A 25,583-nucleotide genomic window follows, 5' to 3' on the forward strand; every position below is an offset into this window, starting at 1 on the left:
CAGGCCCAAGGGTTTGCTTGCAATTGCTGGTGCGTGGTGGTGGGGATGTTTGTGGGTGGCTGTTTTTTATTTTGGTTTTGTTATCTGCCCTTTGTAGTAGTAACTCTGGCATCATTTCTGGCTGCTCAGATGTTCTGTGGCTTTCAAGCAAAGAGACTTGAAAATGTACCAAGTCAGAGGGCTTTAGAAAAAGTACTGTTTTTGAGCCAAGGCCCAGCTTTTTTTGGGCCATTGGTGACATGTTACGATGTCCCGTGGATCTTTGTGTGTGCAATCCCCTCTGCCTAGAAGGGGGATACACACGTGGCAGTTGACAGAAGTAAGCAGGCAACTAACATGCATCCATTGGGATGCTCAGCCCTCACCCCATTGTGACTGTGGGAGAAATAGTTTGATGTGGCCAGATCTCTCCTTGTATCTTCCAAAGAAATGAGAAAACTTAAATATAAAATGTTTAGTTTAGTTCAGATTATTAAATGTTGGAAACTAAGTAAAAATAAAGTCCAAAACATAGTGTTGGACCACACAGGGCTTCCCAGGTCATTGATTTACAGTTTTAGGCCTATAACAGAACCCCTGGCCCCCAACTACCTCCTTTTCATTTCAGATTACAGTTTCAGGGAAGTACACTCTCTGTCCCCTCTGGTGGAAATTAGGGGCCTTCCTCGACTGCTGTCCATCTGCAGTCCCAACCCAGTACTTATTTTCCTGAATTTCAAGAGTCCTTGCACTTCTGTGTCATCCCCTGGACTGTGGCTTCTTCCCCCTTACGTCTGCCCTGTTGGCACATAGTGGATGCTCACTGAATGATTGCTGAGGGGGTCCTCGGTGCAAGTCAGGGTAGGGGGTGGGAGGAGTCAGCAGTGGTCCTCATTTCTCACCTGGCGTGTTTTTCTTCCTCTTCTCATTTGCATGTGTTCTGCTTGGCGTGGGTCTCAGAGTCAGGTCATCTTTTTGCTCTCAGATGGCAACTGGCACTGTTGATTATGCCTTGTGACTTTACCTGAGTTGCTTTAGAGAAAAAATTATAAATGTCATAGAAATTTCAATGGACTTGTCAATGCCAACCTGTTTTGGTTCCTAGAGGCTAAGTGGAGACACAAGACCGACAGGTTTCTGATACACACTGTTCTCAGCATTTTGGGGATGCCTGGCTTACTCATTCCTTTGTAGAACATTTTAGATTTGAAGCCATTTTCTTGAGGGCAGTCACACGCTGACATTTTTAGGCCAACTGGAATAGCATTTTGTTGGCTGTTCTGGGAAATGTGGGGGAAAGGCCCCCTTCTATCCTTGTAACGATGTCCTCAAGTCTAACCCGAGTGACAGACGGGGACTATTTCTAATGAGCCGCCAAGAGGTTTGCATCTGATATAATCCTGCAAGGATTCCTGTGGAGTTACATAAGATGGGCTTTCCCTCCTATTTGGAATGAGAACATTTAAAGGGGTCAGCCAGTTTCATGCTGGGAAGTCACTCTGCACATATGCTAAGAAAATGGATATATGTTTTTGAAAAATGTGAGCTCTTTTCCATCATTGAAAAGGAATGTAAAATGATCTATTTTTCAAAAAGGTGTAGAAATTGATGAGGCAAACAGAAGTCTATGAGTGGTTCATTTATGGGTTAGCAGAGAACATGTTCTGTGTTACAGACACTTGTAATAAGATGAAGAAATGTCCCAAGATAATTGCGGGGATGTATGAACTTAAAAGGGAATGGTGTGTGGGGGTGCATGTACATGTATTTCTGTCCTCCTTTCTTCCTGTCTTTGTGTGTGTGTGTGTGTGTGTGTGTGCGTGTGTGTGTGTTGTTTGGTGTTTTTTTTTTTTTTTTTTTTTTTTGTCTTATTTGTTCTGTACTTATCTAATTTTAACGTTGAATTGAAAGATTGTGTGGTCACCTATCTGGCTCTGAGTTGGAAAACCATACCCAAGGAATGCTTGGACATGTGTTTGTTGCATTTAACACAGGCTCCTTGTTAGATTCTATACGTGGCAGGGCTTGGCCACTGCATTTATGAGAAAGTATTTTGGCCGCTGGAGAGAACAAAGCACTTGTTGATATCCCAGTGGAGTTGGTGAGCACCTCACAGAGATTCAGCAGCTGATGTACATTTCATTATGCGAAGCACCATTCCACAGTATCTTTCTGGGTTTTACAAGTTTAGGGAAGCATTGGGTTTCTGACACATTTCTTTGAGGCATCCCAAAGACTACATCTTTAATTTTTTTTTAAAGATTTTATTTTTCTATTTATGAAAGACCCAAAGAGAGAGAGAGAGAGAGAGAGAGAGAGAGAGGCAGAGACATAGGTAGAGGGAGAAGCAGGCTCCACGCAGGGAGCCAGACATGGGACTTGATCCTGGGACTCTAGGATCATGCCCTGGGCCAAAGGCAGACGCTAAACTGCTGAGCCACCCAGGGATTCCCCCGTCTTCAATTTTTTAAGCCAAAGAGTAAAGTTACCCCAATTCGGTAAGTATAAGGATCTGTTGCATGAATGCAGAGAACCTATGGGAACATGATGATGATGGGTAACCCAGGATGAAGGGGTGAATGAGTAGAGATGGGGTCCTGTTCATAGGTCCATGACTTTTCAAGACAATTCTAACTTTAGTTATCAGAAAGTTAGGAGGCTCTGTGTTTCAGCATTAAACATAGGAGGAGATTTATAGCAGTAGGGGCACTTGATCTGCATAAAGAACATAAGACCTGGAATATGACATCTAAGCTCCAAGGCTTTTCTGTGATGCTGTACTGTAGATGGTCTCTTCAAGAGCAACTTTTACTTCTTTTTGTCTCTCCAGCCTCTGCACAGCACACACATCTCTGTTCCTTTATTCTGTTATCCTCTATTCTCTCACTACCTTCATATGTGCAGACACCCTGCCAGTTCTTTCTCCTGATTGCTTACCCCATGCTTTGCATAGAGCCCAGAATTTAATAGGAGCTCAATAAACAGTGGTATAATTCATTGTAAGGTCACAGGGGGAAGGAGGATGTATTTGCTAAGGTCATGTCAGCTGCTGTAACAGATAAACCCGCACATATTTAGTGGTTCAAACTTAATAGATGTTTTCCTATTGACTGCCAGGGCCTCTCTTCCAAGTGTTGACTCAAGGGTCTTACTTCCTTCCATCTTATGGCTCTGCCATTTTCTGCATTGGGCCTAAAATTTTGGAAGTTTGAAAAAAAGGGCAGGGAGGATCACATAGGTGAAATTTTTATGGACCAAACCTGGAAGTAATGCATATTACTTCCATAGATACTCCACTTAGGATGAAAGTATTCGGTAAAGAGAGGAAAAAAGAACCCAAGAGTCATTTATGACTTTACCTTCTCTTGTGGAACTAGATTATAATTGCTGGGCAGGCAGGGATAGTGTTTTCTATATATTCTTATCTTTTTTATGATGTTTCTGAGCAAATAACAAGAGTGGGAAGGCTTTTGGTTGACCTTGAGCTTGAGTTTTCCATCTGCAGAAGAATTCTGTTTGCCTAACAAGGGTAGAGATTTGGAGTCAGGGAATCTTATTGCTGCCCATGAACTGATGAGATCATCTGGTCCAGCTGGCTGTATTAAGTTTCTTAGAGTCCTTTGAGAGATGCATGTACTTAGAGAAAATGCAAAAAAAAAAAAAAAAAAAAAAAAAAGAAAGAAAGAAACAAAAAGAAAAGTCACTGTAAACTCTCTAACAAGATTCTCTCTGATTTTCACAAGTAAGTGTCCATTAGAAGAATAAATTGAGTTTATCATTGGGGAGGGTTTATGATTCTACTAGGATTGTACCATATCTTAAATAGCTACTGAGTAGATTTGAAATTTTGAGGATACCCTCTGGTGCATCTAGTAGTTTCTACAGGAGAGCCAGTACTGTCCGTTATGTACCAGAGGAATACCACGTAGGTAAGATGAAACAGTCATTCAGTGCAGGTAGTTGCTTCAAACACTACACAGTACTTTCTTTTTATCTTTGTAGTAATCCACTGAGGTGTTTTCCCATTTTATAGTTGAGGAAACTGAGGCCTACAGAGGTTAAGTAGCTTGTTGAAGATAATGTGGCTAAGTGGAGGAGCTGGAATTTGAACCAGGCGGCCTAAGGCAAGAACTCTGCAAAGGAGAATGCCTTGTCTTCTCTCTGATCTGAGCAACATTAGACTTGAGGGAATGGCAGAGCGATACCATCAACTTGCATGGAACGCTGGCCGTTGTCTGGGAATGATTGGACCAAAAATGTCTATTTGATTGGGCAAGTTGTTTCAGTGGTAGTAAAATAAACACCATTTCACTGACAATTATTATAATAGACATTTCCCTGACAGTTAATAAACTGGTATAGATACTACTTGATAATATAATCCGTGTTGCCAGTTTGGCTGCTAAACCCAAGAAACCCCTGGGCAGTGGTAGACAAATGCATTCTCGCACTGTTACTTATTTAACTCATGTCACACATGACTAGACAGCATTTTCATCAGTGAAAGTGTTTGGTTGTTGCCCTTTCTTTGACGCCGTCAGTCTCTGTAGGCTTGGACTTGCATATGTGTTGTGATTGTCATCTGTATTTTGCAGTGCCATGTCTAATGTATGTGCGTGTGTGTGGTATGTGTGTGTGTATTTTGCTATACCACCTTCAGGGTAGGTTAATACTGTTAGCCAAAGTAAAATAGTATTTTAAGCCTCCTCTCTGACTACTTAAAGCTCGGTATTAAAAAATGGGTTATTTTCTCAGTACTAACTAGCATGGCTGACCTCATTTCCAAATTGGGAAACCATGTTTTCTTATACCAATAATGCAGCTATTTAAAATCTAGAGGGTGAAGTAGAAAGCACACAGTTGGTTCTGACAGGTGAGCCACACTTGGCCCTGGGTAGGTGCTTTTTAAGACACTAAAAGAATGCATGAACAAGTAAGTACGTCTTATTCTAGTTAATTTCTTTCATTTTCTTGAAAATAACCAAGCTAATATATTTCAGGTGGGGCACCTGGGTGGCTCAGGATGGCTAAGTGTCTGACTTTTGGTTACGACTTCAGTCCTGATCTAGGCTTGGGAGATTGAGTCCCACGTTGAGCTCTGCACTGAGCGTGGAGCCTGCATAAGATTCTCCCTGCCTCTACCTCTGTTCCCACACTGCACACACACGCTCGCTCTCTCCCGCCTCAAAAAAAAAAAAATATATATATATACATATATATGTATATAGACTTATATTTCAGGAGTGAGATTAGAATGCAAAGTATGTGTTCATTTTGATTTTGATATAATTTCAGACTTGTACAAAAGTTGCAAGAACTGGGCAAGAGATTTCCATATACCCTTTGGTTAGATTCACCAGTTTATACTTGGCTGCATTTATGTATCCTTCCCTTCCTGCCTCTTTCCTTTTCTTCCTCTCAGGTGAATTCTCTCTTTCTCTCATACTCACACACAATTTGTATATTTGCATCTCATTTTCCCGAGTTGTGTGAGAGCAAGTTTGAAACCTCATACACCTTTACCATAACATACTTCTGTGAGTATTTATTCCTACAAGGCTGTTCTCTTACGCGACCACAGTACACCTATCAGGAGGGTGAATGTTGATATAAGACCATCATCTCCTTTTGTGAGTACGGCAGTCAGGTCTTTAACAGCCATTATTTTACCTGGTCCAGGATCTACATCACACTTAGTCACCATGTCTGTTTTCTAAGTTTGTATTTAATGAACAAATTTTTGAAGCAAAATCTCTGATGGAATTTCCAGTGAGCTACACTGGCCATCCTTCTAATCCATTCTCCTAGTTGCAGACAAAAATAGTCACTAAGTAGGGGAGGCAAAGGGTATCTTGACCCCCTTGTTCCTTCCTTGAAAGACAAGGACTGTTTTTAGGGGTAGTGGTGGTGATTTTTCTGGCAGCTTTTCCTTAACAATAAATCCCAGGGTCTTGCTACCCTAGCAGCAAAAATCTCTTCCTTACGTTGAATCAGCAGAGGTGAGCAAGGTGGCCCTTGAGGAAAGTGCTGTTCTTCTGTGTTTCATACCGGAGTGACTGTTTTTCCCTCCTGTGGCCTCCCGGCGCAGAAGTCGTGTTTTCTGCTCCGCTCCTAGTCTTTCCTCCTCCCTATACTTCTATAATTTCACATTGGGAATTTGCAGTAATGTTAGATTGGCTCTGGCAAAGGCATTTTGATGACCCCTGTCTCGGATCATTATAGTAACTAATAAAAGCTTGAAAGTGACTGTCACTCCACAAGTGTGGTTCCAATGACTTGTGGCAAGCTCAGCTGTATAAATACGCGGGCTTTTTTTTTTTTTTTTTTTTTTTGTTGCTGTGTAAATTTTGATCAAAGGGGAATGCAAACACCATTTAGTCGAATGTTTTTTTGAATTTAATCACGTTTGAGTGTAAAACAATAAGCAGAAATAAAATGGCATTGGGAATGGGAGCTTAAGATTTGGAAAGAATGGGTATTGTTGGTCTGCATGGAAGCTTTCCAGACCTACATGCTGCAGAGCATTCTGGTGAGATGCGGAAGGTAGGGTCTAGGTGGCAGGGACACTAACCGTGGTCGTGTATTCAATCCAAAGGCCTGGTGTTACAAGAGGGCCTAGAGTCACCAGCTTGTACGGAGGGGGATGATGCTTTGTCCTCCGATTCACAAACTGAACTTTCTGAGTTAAAACTTTGGTATATTTAGTGTGATTATCTTTATGCCATTGAATTAAAATTTTGACTCCTAGGAAAAAAAATAGTAATTTTTTATATTTTCTTTTGGAGTCGTCTGCTGTGGCTCTAATTAATTTTTATTCAATTACAGTTTTGCATGGTTGAATTGTGTTTTTCTTGTCTTAGGGCCGGGCATCTTGTTAGAGAGTGGAATGGAGTCTTGAAGGAAGAGTGAGAGGGCTGCCTGTTTTAGCCCTTTCCTGGGAGCAGAGTCAGTGAAGGGAATTCAGAGGCTGTGACCCTGCCCCAGGCTCGAGAGTGAAGCCCCTGGCTTGGGTGTCCGCCCTGTGAAGGATGTAGAGCTGTGGTGTCTGTGCCATGTCTCTGGTGGGTGTAAGCACGTCTGTGTTTCTTTCTTGCGGGAGGCAAGACAACACACCCTGACCCTGCAGGGAAGACCATCTGCTCACAGTGTCTCCTCCTCTGGAGTCCTTCACCCATCCTATCGTTCATTCAGCAGATACTTCCTAAGTGCCTGTTTTGTGCCTGCCATGGTTCTAGGGATGTGGACTACATTAGTGGATGAACAATTACCCCTGTGGATGCTTATATTCTGGAGAGAGACAAGAAATGGAAATAGGCATTATACATACACCATGTAGTATGTTAGAAAGTACATTCAGAGGAAGAAAAAGCAGGGGAACAGGGTTTCACAGTGTTGCAGGATAGGAATGTGTTGTGCTTTTAGATTGTGTGGCCAGATAGGTCTCTTTGAAGATGCTATTTGAGCAAAGACTTGAATGGAGGTAAGGGCCGTACCTATAGAACATTGCAGGCAGAGGGAAATTTTAATGCATAGGCCCTTTGGTGCAGGACATGCCCTGGTGGACCAAGGGACAGTCAGGAGGCTGATGGGACTGGGGGAGTGAACCAGGAGGAATATGGTGGGAGATGTACTCTGAGAACTAACTGGGTCCTAACCATGAAAGGATTTGCCTTGTGTTTGAGTGTCCTCATGGTCCTTGACCTGATGCAAATTTTAACAAGATCCTTGCTGCAGTGTTGAAAATAGACTCTGAAGGGGTAAGGGAGAGAAAGAGGCAGAGAGAAAATGAGGTGGATGGTATAAGCCAGGAGAGAGGTGCTGGTGGCCATGACCAGGAAGCTGATAGCAAAGGTAGGGAGCAGTGGTTAGATTTTAGATGCATTTTGAAGGCAGGTGCCATGGGCTTTCCTGATGGAATAGATGCAGGATTTGAGAGAAAGATCGGAGACAGGACTGACGTAAGAGATCATTGGCCTGAGCATGATGAGAGGAGTGCAGTTGCCACTATTTCTGATGAGGAATGATCAGGAGGTGTATGAAGCTGTTTCCAGGAAGATAGAGTTCTGGATCTGTTGCCTCTGGGGTAGGTAGACATACCAGAGGACGTGTCATGGAGACAGAAAGGTAACCTGGCCTGGAGTTGAGGAAAGAAATCTGAGTTGGGTTGGGAGCCTGGGGAAGCTGGAAATGCCTGGTGACTGTTGCTCATGTGGATGGTTTTCGTGCCACCCTAAAACTGACCTGCTGGTCATTCAGGGATCCTTCTTTGTGATGTTAATCCCCCGTGATTCCTGTTAAGGAGATGCTCAGTTTAGCCACTGAAGTTGATGTGTTCTTGGTATTAGGTGTTGTTTCTTGAGCTTTGCAGGGCGGGGTGCTGGGCGCATACACTCAGAGGAAGCCATTAGAGTCCGAGAAAGCCTGAGATGAATGCAGACTTGGAGATGGCCTTTCTGAGACCTCACTGTGGGAGGAGGTGAGGGTACCCAGATGTGGGGCAGAGTGGGAACTGGAATCTGATTTGGCTGACTCCTCATCCATACTCTTTCTGCTCTTAGAGAACAGCTCCTGTTTTGAAGAGGCATTCAGAAAACTGATAATGCGGTGCTTTTGCTTCTTTCATCCACTTATCCATCTTTTATCATCCAGGAAAAGCTGAGTTGTGTTCTGGAAGGAAGAAAACAGCTGTTGCTTTTTTTGTCTTAAATATGTGCTCCTTGAGTGTTTATCAATAGGGGCGCAAGAGAGGGTTTTGGTAACAAAGTAAAAAGGTAATAGTTGGGGAAGGTTAAGGATTCATGTTCTGGTGGGGATTTCTGGTTCTCTGTGCCTCTGGTGGAGGCAGGATGTAGCTCTTTTGGCTTTCTGCTCTGCTTGTAGGGTGTGTCTTCTCTTGGCTCTTTTCTTGAGGGAGGACCTAGACTGTGCTGTCCATCCCTAGCCCAGAGAAAAGGCCATTTAGGGGCCAGGTATGTCACCTTACCTTTAGCCAAGACCTATATCCTGTCCCTGAGGCACCACTGGGAGGCAATATAGCACAGTCTGAACTAGATTCAAATCCTGGTCCTTTACTTAATTAGTATGTGACCTTGAGCACATTACTGAACATCTCAGCCACAGTTCCCTTATTTATTTGTAAAAGACACGTTCCCACACTGGAGATTTGTTGTGAGGAGCCAAATGAGAAAAAATGTATGTCAAGGGCCAGACACTGCACTTGGCACATAGTAAGTGTTGAATTAATGAAGCTATTATTATCACCCTCATTGCTGGCATTTCCTCCGATTCCTACCTGCGGCTTAGGCCAGTTTTGTTAAGATTAATTTAGTTTCCAAAAAAGATGTGCTAATTGGATTATTACATTTTCATGCGTTTATATTTATATATACACGCAGAGCTTTGAAATCTACACATGTATATATTTATCCATTCAAGTCTCTCTCTTAAAAATCTGTAAGAATTATATTTTTGAGTCATTGAACCATGATGAAATTGTTTTTCAAAAAAAGATTTGCTATAAGTGATCATTATGTAGGCCATCAAGATGGAGAGTATTGTACAAATGGAAGTTACAAGAAACAACCAGAAAGAAGCCTGATGTTAAGGCAGGGCCACTAGTAGAGTACATATTTTTATAATCTGGGTATTTAAAAACATTGGCACTTGCTTGCATTGTTTAGGGCTGGATGGCACAGACAAGGCTGTTTTGGGGTTGGAATAAATATTTTTTTGATTAATGCTACAACTTGTAGACTTGTAATCACGAGTGACTTATCAGCAGCTTTTCAAAGTCTGACATTCCACACGGAATGCCCCAGTGAAGGAAAGTTAGCACTCTGTGAATGCTTTTACAGTTGAATTCCACACACATGAATTATGACAAGTGAGGCGACTACTCTGTGGTTTGTTGTGTCTGGTCTGGTTCCTACTTTTAAAGTTGCAGTTGCGTTTGGTCATTTGAAGCTTATTTTCACAGTCTGGCCAAGCCAGCAGGGTCCCGGGGCTCTGTAGGGGACATAAGCCGCCAGCCTTTAAGTTAGAACGCTCAGTAGATAAGCATTTCAAGACTGCATTGCATCATACAAAGGGACTTACGGGCTTATTTAACATACACTATTTGACTTAATTTAGATATTTAATGGAAAGAAAAGCCTTTTATTATCACTGAAGGAAAGAACTGCCAAACATTGTGAGGCTCAGTTGAAATATTATAACGGATGTACAGAGTGCAAATATATTTCACTGCCTTACATAATGGGGTGTTTAATAATAGTTGTTTCTTTAAATTTAGCACATTTATCTTAGATATTTGCACTTTGTAAATTATATGCTGTGGTTCAAGAAACTCCTATTTTTTTTGTGTGTTTTTTAAAAATTTGTTTTAATGAAGTATGTACTGATTTTTAAAAATGAATTTCAACTGTGATTTATGTTTCTTTCATGAGCCCAGATTGGGGAGTCCATGCCAGGAATGAACACTTCCATCCTGTCTTTTGAGAAACATAAATGTGAGCAGTAGCTGGATCTGCTGACCTGATTGGCCACAGCTCTGCTGAACATTTCACGTGGTAGGCACTGGCCTGCTGTGTAGATCTGGCATCTGGGAACAGTAAGGTAGTAACCTGTAACACTGTGGAGAAGGTACACATGGGTGTCTGAGAGCAGACCCTGGCACATTGCTGCACCTGTATGCCTGCCTCTTCCACAGGAACTGTACCCAGTCAGGTTGCCAAGGCACAAGATCAGCTGAGTCCCAATTCGATGTCTACTTTTGTTTTTCCAGGACATGGGGAGCTGTTATGGGCTGAATTGTGTCCTCAACCGCCCCCCACCCCCCGCCACCACATTCATATGTTGACGTCCTAACCCCTAGTATCTCAGAATGTGACCATCTTTGGAGATAGAGTGTTGATGGTGTTAATTAAAGTAAAATGACATTATTATTATTAACCGAAATCCCGTGTGAGTGGTGTCCTCATAAGAAGATGAGATTAGGACCCAGATGAACAAAGGAATGCCCTGTGAAGACGCAGGGAGAAGATGGCCATCCGTAAGACAAAGAGAGGGGTCTCAGAAGAAACCAACCCTGCTGACACCTTGATCTCAGATTTCCAGCCTCTAGAACGAAGAGAAAACAAATGTCTGTCCTTTAAACCACCAAATCTGCGATACTGTTTATGGTAGCCTGAGTAAACTGATACCCAAGCAAATCAGAATCTATAGGAGGGCATGTGCCATTTGGGAAAGTCTTTTCCGTATTTTTTTTTTTTTAAAGATTTTATTTATTCATGCAGGACACACAGAGAGAAGCAGAGACATAGGCAGAGAGAGAGAAGCAGGCTCCCCCTGGGGGGAGCCTGATGCAGGACTCAATCCCAGGACCCCTGGATCATGACCTGAGCCCAAGGTAGACGCTCAACTGCTAAGCCACCTGGGCGTCCCATCTTTTCCGTAGTATAATACAATATTAAATATAGAAAACAATGACCAGGAAACCTTTACCGGGGAAGAAAAGCTATGAGATTGACTAGATCCATGCGGTGAATGGAGTGGCATTAGTGGATGCCGAAGCCATAACACGGGTAATGTTTATTGCTCTAGGCTGGCCGTGGGGCCAGGGTGTTACAGACATTATCTCTTTCAGTTCCTACCACAATCTGATTGTTGTCACCACCTCCTAAGTAAGGAAATTGAGGCAAGAAGACATCTATGGGATTTCATAGTCAGCAGAGTAGGAGCTGGGGCTCAAAGCCAGATAGTCCTTCCCTAGGCCTGTCCATGTTGTTGCTTTGCCAGCCTTGGAAGATTGGGGGCCAAAGAGGGGTATTTGTTGGATCTATTGTGATTATTAGTTAAAAGATACTGAGGTGCACTAGCCTTGGACGCGGTTTGGTCCCACCTCCAGAGAGCGGCTATGAAGTGCATTGAGCATGGTGAAGACGTCACTAGTAATTGTGATAATCAGGACTATTATAGAGTACTTCGTGTGAGCCCCGATCTAAATAAGCCCTGTACATACTGCCAGTTTCATTCTCAAAGCAGTCTGAAGCAATTTTCCCAGATCTTCTAATGGGTCCACACCCAGGGGATCTGATCCCAGCCCCTGAACCCTTCACCACTGCCTCCCCAACAGCATGGCATCTGTTATAAGGAGGGGAAAGAGGATGGCTAATGTTTGGGTTTTGAAAACAGGAAAAGCATTCTCCCTTTTCCCTTATTACAAAAGTGATTTATGATAAATGTAAAACATTTTAAAACCAACCCCAAAGCAAAAATAAAGAAAACATATCTATAGTCCCATCCCCTAATAAGAATTACTGCTAGTGATTTTCTGTCTGCCTTTGTAGTCTTTTTACTTGGAAACATACTTCCCGTGACTGTAAATATATTAATATTTTCACGAGCAGCCAACAGTAGTTAGGAAAGAGCCAGGACTGTGGAATAAGACCTGGATTTAAATCATAGCATTCACTTACTAGCTGCAGGACTTTGAACAAGTTATTTAATTTCTTTTTGTCTTTAAAATGGGATAGTAAACAGATAAAACTTATTTCATTGGGGTTTACAGTAACCCAGTGTTTGTAATGTACCTTTTTGTAGCATTTGGCACACAATAAATTTACAAACCATAACTTTAAGAAGAATCCAGTTTTTGTAACACGTCTTTGTTACTTAGCAACACATCATTCAACAAACACTTGGTGAGCAGGTATGATTGGGGATCGTGTTTCCTTCTATGTCCTTGTCTATTTTTACAACCCCTCTTAATGTCTGCATAGTATTTCATCAGTATGAACCCCTATTGCGGTTAATTTTCACTGGACATTTATCTTCCCCAGCTTTTATGTGCCATTGGCAATGCTGTGTGTCATGTTTCTTTGCAACCTTGTTGCTGAATTTTCCCTAGCGATTACTGTTTCATGAGGATCAATTCCAAAGACTAGGGGATGGACAGGAATGACCTGGTTTGAAACAGTACCAAATCATTCCCTGGGAAGGTCGCGATCACTTACCCTGAACCCAGCTGTGCATGAGAGTGCCCATTTCTTTCTCTTTCTTTTTAAAAAATTCCCTGTGCTATACTTTTCACCTCCTTGACTTCTATTTTGTGAGTTTTTGATGTAATATTAGATTGATGGACACAAAAGAAAAATGGGGCATAATTATGCTCTATGGGCCACTGGCTCAAATCTGGCCTCATAAAGGATGGGCAGTGGCTCTAAGCATTGAGAGAGGGGAGACTGGTTGGGCACTGGTGTTCAATTAATTGTGTGGTCCAAGCAAAGGTGAGAACAGCAGCTGTCACATATGGAGCCCTCACCATGAGCCAAGTGTTGAGTACATGCTTTCAACCTGTGTAATTTAATTTTGACAGCAGAGCTTTGGGCTGGGGACACCTGGGGAGTCTTTTTAGCTCCATTTTATAGATGTAGAAGCAGAGGTTTAGGGAAGTTATATAATTTGCCCCAAATCACAAGTTAGATTACTCTGTGGCAGAGCTAAGAGTTGGACCCAGGTGCTCAGACTGCCAGGTTCCTGTTCTTGTCCTGAGCTATTAGAAATGGAGATGGACACAACAGCCAGCACGGAAATCAAATGGGAGCTGGCTGGTGTTGGGGGAGGGCAGAGGGGAACCTCACAGGGTTTCTAGCTTGTTGGAATAGATGACGAGACTTTGACAGACACAGGGAAGCATGAGTATTCACATGGTACATATGGGGTCATGGAGACTGAGGCTGGAGATCTGCCAAGAGATGTAATAACACCACTTACATGTTTTAAGGCTTACATGCATTATTGCACTTAATCCTCAGACTACCCCATGACATAGGAACTGTCATTACCCCCAGTTTAATGCTATGGAAACTGAGGCCCAGACAGCTTGAATAACCTGGTCCATGAGTGTCACAGCTGGAATTGGACCCCAGGCAGCCACATTCTGATGCTGTGGGCCAGAGTAGACCGGGAACTAGAACTCTGTGGGGAGTTTGCAACCTGGGATGGATTTGTTGGAAGTGATTTCTCTCAGCTTTTGAACTTTGTAGCAATTATTGCCTGTAGAATCAGGCTAGCAATTAATTATGTACTTCCCGTGACACAACTCTCATTTAAATCCTGTATTGTAAAAAAAAAAAAAAATAAAAAAAAAATCATGTATTGTTACTTAACTTCTCATGCTGGGAAGACCACTGTGCTTGGCTATCCCTCTTCCCAACTTCAAAACATGTGTGCGACAGTGAAACAGAGTGGGGCTCACTGAACGTTTAAATTTCACTTGAGGAGTCTCGTCTCGTAGACTTTTAAACAGGTGCCTTTTCTGAAAGGGAAGCATAAGGGAAGGGTGGTGGGGACGGTGCCCAGTTTGTGAGTCAGAAGGAAATTTGAGAACAGAAGAGACGGAGAGAGCACTAGAAAGAGTCCCTTTTGCACAGGTGGTGGAAGGACCAAATGGGTGCCTCGAACACCTGCCTGACCCCTCTCTGCCGCACCTCCGTTCTCAGTGGGGGCCATGCCATGCAGCATCCAGGTCACGCAGCTTCCAGGGCTCACTTGGTCCTTTGCTTTTCCTCCTTCCTAGGATTTGCCTGACTGAGAGCAGGAAGCCAAGGGATCTAGTGTATCCATGCTCCCAGGAGGATTCTAACCCTTGTCTTCCATTTGGGCTTTATCTTGGGAGCTGTTTGATTCAGATGTTCTCAGGTTTCCCAGTTGAGCGACTGGAAGAGTGATCCTCTTGTATTTGGTACCTATTAACGGAGGAGACGTGGCTTTGAGAGACACATGGCTCTATCACTTACTAGCCGCGGCTTTGGGGAAAGGATGCAGCTTCTCTGAACCTCAGTGTCCTCATCTGTAAGATGATAGCACACACTTGGGACCACCCTTATAAGGCTTATAAGAGATTGGGCACAAATGCTCAGTACGGAGCCCTGGGTGCGCAGTCAGGGCTCCATCCACATTGGCTGGTCTCAGAACTGGATGTCCTCAGGGGAGTATCCAGAGGCCTCCCAGTTTGTCAAGCCACCGGGGTGAAAGGCCAGTGTGTTCCTTCTTTTCTTGTATTTACAGCAGATATTTCACCACTTTGACACTCTGACACTTTTCCGTGATGACGTGGTCCTAATCATTAGCTCTTCTGCCCTCCTGAGGCTTTTCCCAACCGCGTCATTCCACTGCCTGGAATGTGCACTTCTTTCTCAAAAGGAGATGTGGCCACTGGGTGTTGGACAGCCCTGAGTCTGCTTGTTCTTGTATGCTTACCGTCCTGGTTAGTTCTGTGCGTGCGCGCGCGCGCGTGTGTGTGTTTTTACTTTTTGAAACTGTGAGAATTGTCTGGAAGTTCTTCAGTCATTTCATTAGTCATTCAACTTCTTTGGTCTTTATGACTGAAGACCAATTTCTCTGAGGCAGTGGGTCAGATGGCCGTGGCCGGCTGGGTAACCGTATCTCCACTGAGTCAGCCGTCTGCTCAGACAGCTAAAAGCTGAAGTATGCTTGATGACTCGTTGCTGGCCAGTGTCCCATTAACTCCGAATTTCATTTCTGCTCCTACGTTGTGGGAGCTCGGATGCCTTTGTGGGTTGTTCGAAAGCACTCCCAAGTATTGTATTGATTAGACTTTGAAGCCTGGAATTGTCGGTTATCTCCCGATGTGGTGTTTTCGATTTGAGGCCAAGGTGTAAAATTGTGACGTGGTATTGTTGAAAAAGGTAGGATTTCCTGCCATCAATTTAGAGGAAGAGAAACCCAGGCTCTGAGAACCTCACTGACTTGCAGGAGGTTTCAAATAGTTGGTGGCAAAGCTCGGACAGGATATGCTCTTCCTACTAATTCATCATGCAATAACCACCCTCCTGGGCCTTGTTGTCCTTGTGCTAAAACTACACGAGAAGCTGTTTGTTTTTGATTCCCCCACCTGGATTGGAGAGCTGATCTGAATGTCAGGGATGGTTGTGACCCCCTGTCTAACGTATCCCAGAGGCACGTCATAACCTTGGAAGAGAAGTCTGTTTAGTGTGCGTCTTCTCTGTTGTCTGTGTATTGTGTATGCCAACCATCTTGGATGGATGAGGGGCCTTACCGGATCACTGTGTGTTCTAACGTCATCCCTTCCCTATAGCACCATACATGATGAAATAATCATACTTAGTAAATGAGGATGTTTATCTTATTATGGGACCACAACCTTGACTGTTTTGTCATTGTCTTTTAACTTCTTTAACTTGGGCATGAATTTAGATGATTTGAGGGTATGTGGGGATATTATTTGTTTTAACAGAGAATCTGGCCTCTTTGTTTTTATTCCTTTAAGTAATTTGTAATTAACCTCAAAGGCCTGTGGTAAAATGGCTTTTGTTTCTAGTTGGAATATGGGGACACAGAATTCTCTAGAAGAGAGATTTGGCTCAAACTGCAGTGGAACTTCATGTTTCATCCCACAGAGTGGCTCTTGTAAACACCACTTTAAAATCCTTCTTTAAGACCGTTAGTTTTCTCAAAAAATATTTTTCTTTTTTCCTCCCTTAGCTCTTGTTATTCTTTTCCCTTTTCCAATAATGGAGAACTTTCCCTTTTTATAGTCGAAGCAGCTACTTTTATTGTTGTTGTTATTATTATTATTATTATTATTATTATTATTATTTTACGATTTTATTTATTTATTTGACAGAAAGAGAAAGAGAGCACAAGCAGAGGTGGTAGTGACAGGCAGATGGAGAGGGAGAAGCAGGCTCTCCCCAGAGTGGAGAGCCTTAAGTGGGGCTCGATCCCACGACCGCAGGATCATGACCTGAGCCAAGGACATGCGCTTAACCAACAGAACCACCCAGGTGCCCCAGCTGCTACCTTTATCTTAATTGTGAAGCAGGCAAAAGGCATCATAGAGAACAAGTCTCAAAAGAATTGCAGTTGATTCTATGACCCAGTTGGTTCATTCTTTGAAAAGTTGTTTTATTGCCGCCTCCCCATATCAGTTAGGTATGCTGATTATTTAACCTTAACATTTCACAGTAAATACAGATCCTGTTAATGAGACAAGCTCTGGTGTCCTTGCAGGTAGCTTCCCATGGAAGGGTACTGCTGGGGAAACCAAGGCATGAGTTCGCTACTTTGTTCTTATACAGGACCTGCCATTGTAGTTTTTTCTTGTTAGTAACATCATCCATATGAATGCGATTTTTATTCTCATCCAGTAGAGAGGCTTTGCTTACCCACAATGCATCTCAAGCTTTAGAACAGATACATGGGGATCGTGTTTCTAGTGAAAGTGAAATTATTTATTTATTACCTTGTTTACCATGGATTGTCAAAAATATGCTTTGAATTTAACAGTTTGGCAAACAAGTGTGCTAGTGATCAAAAAAGCTCTCCCCTCAAAGTAATCATATTTATAGAGCAAGACTCAAAACAAAATACTTGATCGTGATAAGCCCAGCCAATGAAAAGAAAGTAAACATGTTTACCACAAAAGCCTTATAAAGAGCCCAGCTGGCACCTAGCTCTCTGTTCACTTGACTGTTCTTCCAAGGAGCTACCGAGGCTCCCCTGGGCCTCAGGGACAGAGACGCCATGTGTCCTACCAGCTGAAGGCCCACCTTCAGCTGCCCACTTAGTGTAGCCTGATTTGCCAGTGGGAATGGAATATTTGTATTTTGAGCCATTGGACTGAACCATGAATGGAAGGTGTTTGTGAAATTGAACCCGGGGTTCCCATGGTTCTTAAGTAGAAACTTGTCACTGATTGGGTGCCAAGTAGGCTTATGGGGAGTCTTCCCGGCTCCCTGAAAGGGCCCCAGATTAACACTGCATGTCCTGACCTTCTGTCCCAGACACTGTAGTATAGGCAGTGAGGATATAAAACGTGAATCATACCAGCCCCTGCCTTCACCCAGCTTATTCTGGTGAAGGAACCAAATTGCTTGAATAAGAGGTTGGTAGAAAAGCTAAGGGCATCCTGAGTAATGCAGGGAATTTCGGGGACTGAGTGCTATGGTGTGAGCCTTAGATGATATAAAAGAGAGGGACTTCAGATGGAGGATGTTGGATGGTGGAGGAATTTTGGACTAGAGGTGGTTGCGGCTTGTCTCAGTACAGTCCAGGATCAAAGTTCAGGAGAAATGATCCAGTGAGAGGTGGCTCAATGGAAGATTATTAGTGAATTTCAGAATTGAAGGTCTTAGAGGTGGAGTAGTTCTAAAGGATGGTGAGATCCATGTTTTGGCCATGACCTCAAATGTAGAGGAAGTGGTAATGGTTCATTAGCACTTAATGAGCCCTTATTGAATATGGGCAAATATTACCCCAGTTTTCAGGTACAACTTGTCCAGAGTTGCAGCTGGTAAGTGGCATAGCTAGGATGGGACATATGCAGTCGTTCCAAAGCCCATGCTTTAAGCTACTGCACTGTACTGTTTCTCAGTGGAAGCTCTTAGGGTAAAGGAAATTAAGATAGCCAGGTGTGTATTCACTTATTCCAAAGATTTTTTTTTTTTGAGTACTTTGTTTATACCAGACCTTATGTAAGCATTGACCAGGTTATCGAAGGACCATCTTCATCTTCATGGCTGTTAAGGTTGAAAGAGGGGGCCACATTGGAAGGATCTAGTTGGAAATTGTGAACTAGGTACTAAAAATCTGAAAAAGTATGGGAGGGCGTCCTTGACACTTAGAATTAATGGTCATATGGCTGGGCTGGGTACAATTGTTCCCTCTCATGTGGTCATCAGAAGAAGAGTTTTGTGGTGCCAGGGTGGTTCAGTCAGTTAAGCATCCAATGCTTGGTTTCGGCTCAGGCTGTGATCTCAGGATTGTGAGATCCAGCCCCATGTTGGGCTTTGTGCTAGGTATGGAGCCTGTTTAAGATTCTCTCTCTTGCTCTCCCTCTGCACTGCCCCCTACCCTTGCACCCACTGGCATGTGTGTATGCTTTTGAGTTAAAACAAACAAAAAGGGTCTTGAAGTATGGAGGAATCATGGTGAAGAGGGGCAATGGTTTTTTCCTGGGAGGTAGATGATGGGCAACGTGGGCTGTTAGCAGAGCGATACCTTAGTTCTAAGAAAGGGAAATGCTTGCCTGAGGTCACAGGATGTTGAGTGAATGGCTTTTGGAAAAGATGTAAAGGGCATCTTTAAGGAAAAAGGAAAGTTTCTAGATTTTTCATGATGTTGGTAATGGAGGGCAGTGGGAAGAGGTGAGCATTGGAGCCAAGTTGAAGGATGAGTGGAGTTTATTCAGTACAGAAATGGGAATCTGGAATGGCCAAAGACAGCAGGATACTTAAGGTACCTCTTATCCTTGAAGAGGGCGGTCCACTTAAGTCACTCATCTTTTCCATGCCGAGGTCAGACATAAGCTAGGCTGCTTACTGGGGAGACAGAAGCCACAGGAAGACAACCCTCTAGATTTTAAATGGCTCGTTAAGATTTTTAGTGAAGAAAGCACAATAAACAAGCAAACACAGAAGGTTTCTGGTTGAGCCTCAGTGAACTAGAAAAGTAATTACATGGAAACCATATTCCCCATGTGTTCTAATTAATCTAATGGGTTTACTTAAAAACTTGTTTTTGAGCATAGATACCAACAAGTCCTCTGATGAGTTGAAAGAAATCTTGCTGGTGAAAGTTAAGCAAGAGAATTGTAGTTAGCTTTGGAGAATTTAATTGAAATGAAGTCAGGTGGGCTCGCTGAAGCCAAAAATGTTGGTATATTTAACCCGTTTGATTAAGTTTGGTTGACCATTTTTATTAGAACTTTCTAACGCAGCTGTTCTGACAGAAGCTTCTTTAGGGTACATTTGAAGTGATTATTATTTTAGAAACAGAAATATTATTTGTTCTTCCCTTCTGAGCTTTATTAATTGAGGCAGATTGGCATTTTATTTGTGAGCTGACAACATACACCTTTTTAATTTTATTTTTTATTTTTTATTTTTTTGCAGTCGGTGTGCTTTTTGAACTGGGTTCAGCATTGTCAGAAAGTTATTCATGGGAGTTGATGATGGAGCCTGCTCCACCCACTTCTGTTCCCTTTCTATTTTGGTGCCATTTGCAACAAAAGAAACTAAGTTAATAAATTAGAGAAGGATTGAAGCTCTCACAAATGCTCTCTTTCCCATCAGGTTGTGTAACTGAGGAGACAAAGTGGGCCCCCTCTTCCTGTAGCACATGGGGCCTGAAGGAACATCCGTGCGAACCGCACGAGATGGCCCTGGCCTAATCTCATATGGCTGCATTAAAAAGTCTGTAAATATATACATTTGTGGCTGTGTGCATTCATATGTACATCTCTGTATGTGTGTACATTCATGGGTACATATATTTTTGTGTGTACATGTGTACATACATGCATGTTTACATTATAGGGCTATATAAAATTCTAGGTTTAGCGGTTTAAAACCAGAGGAGATCCAGTGGACAGTGGGTTGAATTTGAGTTTTGTGTCAGGGTCCCTGTGGGAAAAAGGATGGCTTTTACCTCTCCCCTTGTCTGGAAGGACTAGGGAAGGGCAGGTAGTGGTTACTAGGACAAAGAGACTATATCTTTATGGAGAGAGCTGCCTGGTGGGTGCTGTGACCTTTCATGGACTCAACCTGCATTTCCCTGGAGGGAAGGAAGCCCAGCAGTAAATGCCCCATCTTATCTTTCCTCCTGTGATGAGACCTCCATCTCAGCTGGAAAGCCAGAGGGCAAGGATATCTGTTGATGCTGTCCACAAAGAGCAGCCTTCCAGGGCCTAGAGTAGGGTAGGGGGACATTGGGCAAAGAATCTGGAGAGGCACACAGAAAACCATGCACTGCATTTTGTTCTGTGAACTTCTTTGGGCTCGACACTCCTGTATTCACTCAGCGAACCCATGGGGAGAGGTGGAGAGGTCAAGGTGGCAGATCAGTTCCCAGGTCTTCAGGATGGTTAGAAAGCATCTGAGAGCAGTGATATAGAAAGTGGTATAGAAAGTGTGGTGCCTGCACCAACAGCACCTGATTCACTTGGGAGTTTTCTAGAAATTCTCAGGCCCTACCCCAGACCTACTAAATTAGGCCCTCTGGTGGAGGGGCCCAGCCATCTGTGTTTTATGAACCCTCCTGGGGATTCCAAGGCTCCTTCAAGATTGCAAACCACTGCTGGATGTCTTGAGGTGTTGGATGGTCAGCAAATGATGACAGTTTGCCAAGCCGGAAATGCCAGGCAGGAGCTTGTTGTCTGTATCAAACCACTGCTTTGCACTCCACAGGCTTCCAGTCCTCCTTTCTTAGGATGTTTCCTAGGATGGCAGAGAAACAGAATAATAATGCATTACATTTAGGCCACGGGTGCTAATACCTAATGCAGTTCATGCCTTTAATTTCCGAGTTGCCCTCAGCCATACAAGGAAGTACCAGGCCAGGCCCTAGACTTTTGGAGGTTGTTTTTGAAAAGCAGATGCAAATGCAGCCTGCTAGCTTGTTGTTTTCACCGTGCCTGGCAGTGTTTGGTAAACAACTTGATTGCTAGGTCTTGGCCTCAGGGAACCACAGCTGCTCTCTCCAGCTCCCTGCAGACTTTTGTACTGAGCAAGGATTGCTTCAGGGAAAAATAAACAGGGGAGAACAAAACAAGTAAACATCATGGTTGTTTTGTGGCTGCCTCTACCTGTTTTCCTGGAGCTGTTTTGCAACCACAGTTCCTGGGCTTTGGTTCCTCTACTTTAAAAAACAATAACAACAACAACAACAACAACAAAAAACACAAAGCTGGACCCTGTGACATCCTGGGCTTCTTTCTCTGGTTAGACTGTGGAATGACCACGGGACCTGGGAAGCCTGGGTCGCCGCCACTGCAAGAATATATGCATTTTTAAATATGTAAATTGAAAGGGAGCAGGCTTCATTCTTTCTAATGACCCCCAAGATGGTAATCTGGTTTTTTGAGTCTCTAGGAAAACAGATTGAATATGGCACAATTAAAGTTTCAGTACTTCTAGGCTTTTCTCTAAAATAATTTAATGAGCTTTTAATTTATTGCAGCTCCTGATTTAGTAGGGTTAAGGAAGGTTTGCTACTGACCCCCTGGGCCCAGGTGCTCTTCTGGGGCTCTAGTGAAGCAAAGTCCTGCTGATGTGTCAACTGGGACCTCTTGGGGCTGAGCCCTGGCTCCCTAAACAGCTTGGCCCTAAAGAGATGGAGAGTGAGGTAGTGCCCCTCAGAGTGGAGGCAAGGACCCATCTTCATCCAGATTACCTGGAGTATCTGGCCAAAATGCAGATTCCTGCGGCCTGACTCTCTGGACTGAGGGTGGGGGCAGGAATATGGATTTCAAGCTGGTGCCCTGGTTGCACACTCAGGTTTGCAGAGCAAGGCCTTGGTGATCGATATTGCCACAGTGTAAATAAGTGAGCTGGGCCAGGGGGCATGTGTTGTGCTGCCAGATTTTTAAATTTATTTTTACATAAGAAATGTTTTTATTTTTGAGACATGCACATCATTTTTGATGTGTTTAGTTTTCATTGACTCATGAGTTCATTATTTTGGCTCCCCCTTTTCTTTTTAAATCAGAGAAATAATTCTCTTTTGGCCTGGAATACATCTTTCTGAATGTCCTTGTAAAGAGGTGATGGACTTCTGTTTGTATGAAAAGATCTTTATTTCATCCTCATTTTTGAAAGATTTTTTTTTTTTTTTCTGGGTATACAATTCTAGGTAGACAGTTTTTGCCTCTGGGTGGTTTTCTGGGTAATGTATTTGGATATCTGTCTTCTTTTCTTTTTTTTTTTTTTAATTTAAAAAATTTTAAATTCCAGTGGCTGTATGTTTTAATTTCTAGAGTTCAGAGTTTGGCTAGAGTTATAGAGCTTATATCTTATAAATGCATGTTTATGTACTGCATGTAGTGTGTACATGTGTATATAGTATGTACTTTATAGTATACATACTCTATATATAAAGACTCAAGTATTTTTTACATAATATTTTGGTTAGACTTACAGAGCTTGTATTTTATAGTATATAAAGGTATATATATGTACTTTATATATGTATGAATTATGGTGTATGTGTATATATACAGCATGTATTTTGTATATATACACTGCAAATACATATGAAAAGTGGACTATATATTATTTATAGAGTATTTTGGTCAGAGTTACAGAGAGTTTGGAATTCAGTTCTGGGTCTATGGGACTCTTAAAACCTATACAAATAAAACTAAAAAAAGTTCCATAAACCGTGGTGGTAGTTGTTTTTTGTTTTTGTTTTTGTTTTTGTTTGTTATGGGGCTCAAACTCAAGACCCTGAGATCCAGACCTGAGCTGAGATGAAGAGTCAGACACCCAACAGATTGAGCCACCGAGGGCCCCCATTGTTTTTTATTCTCATCTATGCGTGGTAACTTTCATATTTTAGGAAATCAAGCAAGACAACACTAACGATAACACTTAGAGCATTGTTTGGCCAGCCTGTGTCTTAGCTGGAAACCTGCAGCTTCTCTGAGCATGAATGAAAAGGAAAGCTCCATGAACTGCTGTTTTTTGGTGTGCCTTGCCTCCTCCCCACCTCCAAGCCTCTGAATAGCACATTCTGGTTTTGTGAAACACCTTCGCTACCCCACCTTCCAGTTCCTTCTAAAACTTGCTTGAGATAATTCCTCTGGAGAGCCCTTACGTATGCAGATACCTACTGTGTTTTTCTGTGTTCAGTTATACAGCCTCTCCGTGCTTCCAGATACCTCCAGAATCACGGACATGGCATGACTTGGGCAGTCATTTGGCATGGGGCTTGCAAGTTTGTTCTTTCTCCCCCCCCCCTTCTTTCACATGTGCTATTAAAAAGTGAGCTGCTATCTTTTAAAAATTAGGAAATTTCACAAAACAGTAAAGATGACTGTGTTCCTTCATAGAATTAGAAGCTCTTGAAGCCCCGGGCTTATGTTCCCCTATGGCAACAGTTGGCTTGTGGAGGGCACTGGCTGCCCTCTTTGGCTGAAAAACTGCTGGTCTTCAAGTTTGCAACCTGGCGCGTTGCTCTCTGCACCTTACACCTGACCTATTTTTCTCACTTGCACTGACTGCCTGGTCATTGTGGGGTGCCTTAGCTCTCCCTGTGTGAAGCAGAAAGCTCAGGATCACAGAGGCTACAAGACCTTGCAGTGAGCTTGAGTCAGAAGGGTGTCTAGTACAAGGTAGGCACTCAAAATGTTTGTATGACTGTATTGACTGGAAAAATACAGAGCTCTAATGAGTGCACACTAACAAGGGGTAGAGTCAAGCCCCTGCTTCTGTGGGTTTAGGGGCAAGTTCCTAAGACTCCACCTTAGTTTTCTTATCTGCATCTTTTAAACTTACAACATTGTCTACTAGGAACTTTGTCATATGAAGAGAAGTAAATGAAACAATTGCTATAAAATACTTAATATCTAGCACATCATGAGTTTTCAGTCAATAGTATTTTTGTAGGATGCTGAAGAATGAATTCTTTTTGATGATTGATTCATTTGTTGACCCAATAAATCTGTATGGAGTGCCTGCTATACACCAGGCACTTTTTCTGAAGTTTTAGAGTAGAGTGATAAATAAAACAGAGATGTTCCCTTATCTTGCAGAGCTTAGATTGAAGTGGGGAAGACCAGTGAATAAATGAGAAAAAAGTTCAGAGATTACGACAGAAGCTCTGGAGAAAGCAAATAGGTTGTTCTCACTGAGAGGCATTAGGGATCTAACCTAAGTAGGTAGGCAGGACAGTCTACTTGAAGCAGCCTTTGCCCCTAAGACCCAGTGATGAGAAAGCCATTTGTGTAAGGAGTAGACTCAGGGCATTTCAAGGGAGCTGGGACTGGGGGCGGGGGGGCGGGGGGCGGGGAAACCAGTGCTCCAGCCCTGAGACAGAAAAGCATAGCTTGATTGAAGTGGAAGGAAGACCACTATAACTGTGTTGTAGTTGGGAATTGGCTTGGTGACTGGAAGTGGCAGAGAAGTAGAAAGTGATCCATTTGCAGGGCTTTATAGGCCACAGGGAGAAGTGTGTTTTTATCCTAAAAGATGGTAAACAAGCTTAGTCCATTTCTTTTTGCTGATGACTCCAAGCTATGCTTATACACACAAAAGTCTAAGAAACACTCATGCGTAATACATTGGGGCCGATTTCCATAGTAGTTGGAACTGTACTTTGTAGAGAGAAATGGAAGCCTTCCATGGGCACCCAAGGAATGCTGTCAGCCATCAAGGGTGGCAGCTCACCAGGGTTGGGCACTAGTGCCAGGGTAAGAATTCTTCTATGCATGTGCAAAAACCCTCTGCCTATAGCACATCTTCAGTGTTGATGGCAGATTGACATAAGAATGATCTGCGATAAAAATCTTTTTAATCAGTAATATTAAAGGAGAAGTTTATAGTTTAGCTTATTTGGAATAAGTGTACTTTATCAAAATAAAAAAAAAAAAACCAACAACCCAACAAAGTTAAGTGGTAGAAGGGACTTGGGGAACATTAATAATTGCTCTGACCTTGTACAGGAAGTGGCTGGAATCTTGAAATAGTAAGTAGCTTTGCTGGGTCCACACGACTGGTGACAACATCAGGTCCAGAATTCAGGCTTCTCCACTTTGACACCTGCACATTACATAGTATGTTGTC

The 25,583-nt window shown here is 42.8% G+C and overlaps 1 protein-coding gene across 10 annotated transcripts in view; it reads left to right on the plus strand.

Annotated features, from left to right (window-relative positions):
* FOXP1 (forkhead box P1) overlaps positions 1-25,583 on the plus strand; it is a 581,289-nt gene that overhangs the window by 62,113 nt on the left and 493,593 nt on the right. The gene's annotated exons all lie outside the window — the stretch shown is intronic.

This window comes from Vulpes vulpes, chromosome 9 (assembly GCF_048418805.1).
Source record: "Vulpes vulpes isolate BD-2025 chromosome 9, VulVul3, whole genome shotgun sequence".
NCBI lineage: Eukaryota > Metazoa > Chordata > Mammalia > Carnivora > Canidae > Vulpes > Vulpes vulpes.